The sequence below is a fragment of the Pinus tabuliformis genome, chromosome 5_2 (genome assembly GCF_031772625.1).
Source record: "Pinus tabuliformis cultivar Carrire ecotype Pingquan chromosome 5_2, CPIR1, whole genome shotgun sequence".
Lineage (NCBI taxonomy): Eukaryota > Viridiplantae > Streptophyta > Pinopsida > Pinales > Pinaceae > Pinus > Pinus tabuliformis.
In genome coordinates, this window is record NC_142306.1 from 163,415,586 (window position 1) to 163,422,977 (window position 7,392).

The window sequence follows — 7,392 nt, forward strand, 5'->3', positions numbered from 1 at the left end:
TTGGCATCGCATGGTTGGAAATTAATGGCCTTTTAGCCATGCCTCTGATATCTCCAACCGTGATGACCTCCAACACCATGCACCTTATTTCACGCTCCTAGATGTTGACCTTGCTGCTTGAGTGACCCCCGAAGGGCGTAATAATGATACATGTTGGCTCTATGATTTGATGTGGAGGGGAATGATGCCTTTGATGCCAACTTTCTTTCTCTCCCACGACGTGGTGACCTGGGGATCTTCCAGTGCGCTTTTCACAATGGAGATTTGGTGGATCTATGGTGGCTTCCCAATCACTTCTCCCCACACTAAATAAGACGATAGCCTCTACAGTCCTCTTAATTCCCCCACTTTTTTTTTTCTTTGGCATAGTGCCATTCGACCCTTTCAAAAGGTGGATCCGAATGTATAGCTCTACGTAGGGCTCCTACTACCTACCGTGTGTGATCAATTATATATCGGAAGCCTTGGTTGGAAATTTGACCTATCCACGTGACCAATATATTGTTGCTCTCTCCAAAGCCACATGACAATTAATAGTGTATACGATCATTCCTGTTGTGGCTTACAAGTAATCGCTTGCACCATTTCATGAATCCAACCCTTCACAATCTCCACGTCCTTGGCGACTAAGTATATGGTCCTTGGATAAACTACTCTGCAAATTACTTCATACACCTATGTCTCTCAGCGGTCACGTATTTGAGCCTTTGAGGATCCGAATTGTAATTAGAATTCACCCCTCGCTCCCCAATAGGCTGTCAGCCTTGAGGTCAAGCGACTACACAAAGAATGGCCTACACACATTGGTATGGCCTTTAACCCTTTTTAATGGTGGAATCCGACCTTGCACATTAAAGGTCCTCAATCCTCATTCTCATATTTGAGGTTGACCTAACCAATTCTCTATTTTCTTCTTTCAAATTAGTTAACCTTAGATATGTCAGAAATCGATCTCCCAAAACTTCAATCTCCTGAAATAAGCTTCATCTGTGAAAGGCTAATAGATGTCAGCTCTTGATAAATAGATCTGCTCATAAGCTTGCAAAATATTTGATGTTAAGCCTCAAATAATTTGATTGATGGATGTGGAAATATTTCTACACATATCAACTAGGGTTGATGTGAATAAGCCACCGAAATTGATACATTATTAGTTAGGGTGATTATGGCAGATCAACGAAAAGTAGCTTCTAAACTATTTTGTAATAAACCCTGATGCTGGTAGGAAAGCCATCTTTGATACCATTGTAATATCCCAAACAATAAAAATTATAATAGATATAACACACTTAGTGTTCTGATTAAAAATAAACTTTCAACGAGAATAAGAACACAAACGGGATCTAGTAATGCAAACCTTTATTTATATTATTAGCTGGAAATAACACATGCCCATACAATAAGATTGGAACCCTTGAAATGGCATGCATAGCTTCTCAACAATAAAAAATCTAAGACACTGAAGACCACTTATGAATCCTAAATGGATGCACCCAACATAGATCACCATGGGGTTTTCCTCCCAGGCTCAAACTGGAACTAGCCACGCTAAGTTCTCAAGAAAACACAATAAGATAGACAAACTCATATGATCACACTATCAGGCTCATATGCCCTTCTATAGGCTTGATGGACTCTCCAGAGACATTGTTTTATTGTTTTCTCTTGAAAAACGAAGGCAAATACCATGGGCCAATTCCATGGGAAAATACCACGGTAAATACCATGGGCAAATTCTGTCCACTTCGACCATATCTAGAAAATGGAATATTACAACTTCTTACAAGGGTTCCCATATCCAGATTTTTTGTTAGAGTTGTTGACCTTGGAGTGAGCGAACACATCTTCAAGGGAGTAAATTTGGAATTTGAAGGTCTTCCTTTCATTCATTATGTTCATGCTGAGGAATTTATAGTAGCCAATACAACACAACATGGAGAGGCCCAACTTAGATTTATTGTGATTTCAACAGCCCCATGTGGACATTGCAAGGAATTTCTGCAAGAAGTGTGGGGTGTGTCTGAGATTAACATATTGATAGTTGATGAGCATGTCGAGACTTGGTCTCTATTGTATTTCCTTCCCCATTGATTTGGTCCACATGATTTGGAGGAAACCACACCACCTATTTTTCAAACTCACTTTAATGGCTTGGCTTTCAAGTCTCTGAATTCTCCTGAATCAAATCCTAAGCCTAATGATGGGGATGTAAAGGAAAATGCATTGAACTTGCATATCGGTGATGGAGATGTAATGGAGAAAGATATCCACAACCCTTCAAGCTTTGAAGATTTGCGTCAATTCAAGGTAGCAACTCTTAAAGTTGAAAACTTGGACCATGCTCCATGTAGTAAGCGTCCTTCTGGAATTGCTTTGTTGACAACAAAAGGGGACATTTTTACAAGATTTTATATTGAATCTGCAACATTCAACCCCAGTCTTTCTCCCTTGCAAGATGGTATCATTACATTATATTATGCAAGAGGTCCTTGCAACATTCAACCCTAGTCTTTCTCCCTTGCAAGTGTTGGCATTATGACACAGGTTTGGCGCTATGACATAGGTGTTGTCCTTGATGGCAACTCACTCAAATGATAGATCATAGTTTAGGCTCTCAGAATGAAGGAAAAAGAGATATACATAGGTTCCTCTTAACCAAGGCACATATACACGCGGGTTAAACGATGAAAAGGCGCGTATACGTATGCACGCACTTTCATGCAAAGAAAAGCGCGTACGTGTGGGAAAACTTATTTTTGGTGCATGGTATGTAGTCCTTGGTATTTGGACCTATGGTTTTGGACCATGGTATCTTGTTTGAAGTGTTGAACCAAAGTATTTGGTCCAAGGTATTGATTCTTTATGGTTTTGGACCTTGGTATTGTGTAAGGCCTAAGACTAAAAAGAGGAAGGAGATCATCCGGTAAAAGCATTGACTCAAGCATTGAATATCTTATGAAGAACTAGATCTGGAATACTGGTCATTGGGTTATGGTGCATAGCTGGATTTGAATCAAGGAGGAACCCGAGCGCAAGAAGAAGGATAAGTACTATTGATGGATCAAGATCTTAAGGCTTGAATAGTAGTATCTTTGTGTGATTTTGATCTGTTATTTTTGGCACATGACTTGATCTATAAATCCGATAATCTAGGTATAACTGATGTTTGAATAAGTGAAAAGGATGAATTATCTTTTATAGATCTATATGCAGGTTCAGCGAAGAAAAGGCGCATATACACACTGGTTCTGTAATTCAAACTAGTGTATACACTGGTTGGCCTTAATTCAGAAGCGTATGCACACAGGTTGTACACATTGAAGTAGCGTACGTCTCTTGAAATATGTTTTAGCTACTTCTATTTATTGCTGCAGTGTTCTGGGTTTAGAATTGGTGTCTGGTTATTGTCACTGTTTTCTGGGTACAACATTCAGAGAAGTGACTATTTGATTCAGTTTTGTTTGGTGCAAAGGAGATTGGTTGATGTTGATATACTTGATGGTTGATTGATGTTATTCATGGATCCAGTCTGAAAATTTATGAAACGTGGTCCCTAGAAGTAAAGAGAAGGTTGTAGCCTTCTGTAGGTCAGCACCTATGTACTAGTACCTCAGCTAGTACAAGAGCTAAGGAGGTTGTAGCTCCCTTCCAGGAGAAGTTGGAGAATGAGAGAAGGCTGTAGCCTTCTACAGGTAGTAGCCTGCGTACTGGTATAAGACTGCACCAGTATAGAATCATTGTAAAAAGAACTTTCTAATTAAAGGAAGATAGAGACGAATTGCAGCAGGTGGTTTTCACCCACATTGGGTTTCCACCTTATATCTTGTGTTCTTATGTGTGACTGCCTGTTCTAGTTTACTAATCCTGGTTACTGTTTATATGGTTTGATGCACAGATTAATGAACAACATCTAAAGAATAATTTAAATTACAAGTCTGCTGGTTATACACTAGTTTCCTTAACTGCAGTTATGTACATACGCGGTTTTTACTAACTGAAGTAGTGTATGCAAATCTGATTTGAAATGAAAAATAATTGACCTGATAGCACTGATTCACCCCCTCTCAATATTATTTCCAACAACAAGCTGGTATCATTCCATTTCTTTGTTAGGATGGAGGAAACTATGAAGGTATTTTTCAAGTGGTCCTTGTGGAGAAGGAAGGAGTTGTTAGTCAGTAAGGTGATACCATTAAACTTGCTCTACAGTTTTTTTTTTTTTGTTCTTTTCATCTGTTAAATTGTTACAAAGAATGATCTAACAACACTCTTATTTGTTGAATCCATCACTCATCATTTCCATTTAAGATCAATCAAAGGGTCTACGATGAATACATCACAAGATTAGGTAGGGAAACTCAGTGGTTTGGGACATCTGCCCCAATTTGTAATTAATATCTAATATGGCCATATGCTAATTGGAATATAGATCTCTCATGTGTCTACATTACTTTAAGGCAATAATGACCTCATTAATCAGACTAATAAGGAATTTTTAGTATAATTCTTACAAGCCTATACGAAGAGAGCATGAAAGGACAGGGTTTTTTAAGTAAAATGATTTGATCATTTTTAGTCATTTTTGTTTAAGATCGATCAACAATTCTACAATGGTTTGCCATGCATTGCACCTCACTAGTATTATTCTATAAAATCTTGTGTGACATCAGCCCCAATATTGTAATCAATATTTAATAGGTTTATATACCAATTATGTGATAAACATGGTACTTTTCAGCACTAATTAAGTTATTAATCATCCTGGATCAGAACTGGTTAGTACTAACATAATCATATAAATTAAATGGTTGATAAATATAAATAGACATCAATATATCATAAAAAAGTAAAATATTTATTTCATAATATTATTATTAATTTCATATATATATATATATATATATATTAAATGAATAATATATAAATTAAATATATATACATTTTAAAATAAAATAATGTAACAAGATTTTTAATCATGGAGATTTACATAGGAGATTCTTAATATGTAAATAAATTTTATTGTAATATCATGACTTATCAATACTATGTTCCCAAAAAGACAATTGTATGGCACTTATTTATAATGAATTTTTTTAATTAATCAGTTAATTAGATATATATATATATATATATATATATATATATATATATATATATATATATATATATATATAAGTTTTATCTTTTGATTTCTAAATATTGGAGAATATTTCATGGAGGTTAAGTCTCTATCATCTACCTAATAATTATTGATAATTAAATTAGAATTCTAAGTCTTATTCCAAAAGAGATATACTTAATAATACTTACAAACTCATATGAAATTTTTTTTATTAATACTTATTATTATTATTTTTAATTTAAATTATGAAAAATAACTTATTAATACTTAATAAAAACATTTTTTATTTATTTTTAATAAAAATATGAATTACACTTTTCATTATTATTATTTTTATAAATTAATTATTTTTATTATTAATATATATTTTTAATTAAGTCTGGTTTAATAATTAAGAAAAATATTGTTATTTTGTTCACTGAATTTAATTCTTACATGGTCATATTGAATTCATAACACATAATTTTTTATAATAAATAGTTTTATGATCCAAATAAATTAATGGTTAATTATTTTTTCTTACAGAAATGGCTATTGGATATATTAGAAACTTGGCCTTAATGCCAAAGAGAAGATTACAAAAGGTGAGTCTAATTCCAGAAGTGTCGTACAATCTTGCAAGATCGTGACATTTATGATTAGCTCACATCTCCTTTTAGCTGCTACTATGCGGTCAATTTACAAGATTTTCCCAAGATTTGGATACAAACAAACTGATTTCCTGTTTGCCTCTAAGCAGGGCTCTAGCCGTAAGAAAAGCTGCTTTGTTAGCTTCGGTGTCCGCCTCCTTATCATTGGCTCTCAACATGTGATAGAAATTCAAATTCTGGAAAGAGTCTCCAAGGTCTGTAATTCTGTGAATCAACCTTGCTAGCCTTAGGTCCATTGGCTTAGAATGAGTCACCATAGTGTTAATGATAACCTGAGAGTCTCCAATAACATTAGCCTCCCTGATGTTTAGCACTTTCAAAATCTTGAGACCTTGGAAAAGAGCCAAAGCCTCAGCTTGAATGTTGGAAGCGATGCCCAAACCCTAGGAAAAACTATGGATCCTAAAGCCAACTGGATTCAAAATGACTCCTCCAGCTCCAGCTCTTCCAGGATTTCCCTTTGTAGCCCCATCAAAAAATAGAAAGTGTCTCTGATGGTTTGAAATCCATCCCTGGAACTCTTTTGCGGTAACCCTTATTTGCCATACTTTTGGGAGGGAGATACTCTTTGCAATTTTTTGGAACTGAAGATCGAGAGAGGAACCCCAATTTATATCTTGCTGGCTGAGACTTAAGTCATCTTTATGGTCTCTCAGGCACTCTTTTAACTGGCATTTAATTTTAACTACCACTAGCTTGGCGTCTTGTTCGCAGTTTCTGAAAATCCTTCTGTTTCACTCAAGCCAAACCTGCCAACAGATAATTTTAGGGAGAAAAGACCAAGCAGCTCTGATAATTTTGTTTTTTGGAGGAGGACCAGGATACCTTTGCAGCCATTTATCAAAAAAATCAGGAATGAAGGAAGGCAAGGCGAAGCTGGAACTCAAAGGTTCCAGTAGCTCGATCCAAATCTGCAAAGTGAAGGAACATTCAAGCATTAGATGAGAAATGCTTTCCTGGTTTACCTTGCAAAGTCTGCACCTTGAAGGGCCGTGGAAACCTCGCTTCTGAATATTATCGTCTATCAAAATTTTGGAGTGGCATAACAGCCAGTTGAAGAAGTCAATTTTTGGTAAGGAGGGATAATGCCATATCCCTTTCCACGGCTCTGGATTCGTGGCCGCATGGGGGCGCTCACACAGCTTGGCATATCCTTGAGCAATGGAATAACCACTAGCCTGCACACCCCAACCTCTTGAATCCATGCTTCACATCTGCATTGGAGCCAATTCGTGGAGCTTGGAGAGCAAGACCTCTTGTTCCATAGACAAATCTGGGGGCGTTTCAAGGTTCCAGCCAGCCCAGCGTGATTCCTGCCAGACTAAAATGTCCCACAGGGAATGCAATCCAACATCATTCATCCATCTGCGCATCACTTGGAGAGAGCGATAGTCTCCCAACGGCTCATTGTTCATAATTCTGTCTGTCCAAAGGTTGATCCTTTTTCCATTGCCGGGAATCCAGTAGGCATGAGCATTAATAAGCAGACAGGCTTTGTTGCAGAGCTTCAGAAAGGGAAAATTAGGGAGCGGCAGAGGGTGATCTAGACAGCGGGAGCGCTGGCCTTTGAAGTATTTTTTCCAAAGAGCTAATTGTGCCCAGCCAGGGTTAGGTGCAATA

At 36.7% G+C, this 7,392-nt stretch overlaps 1 pseudogene; it reads left to right on the forward strand.

The window, feature by feature from the left end:
• The first annotated feature begins 1,725 nt into the window (after positions 1 to 1,725).
• Positions 1,726 to 5,934, forward strand: LOC149158047 (cytidine deaminase 1-like; annotated as a pseudogene).
• The last annotated feature ends 1,458 nt before the right edge of the window (positions 5,935 to 7,392 follow it).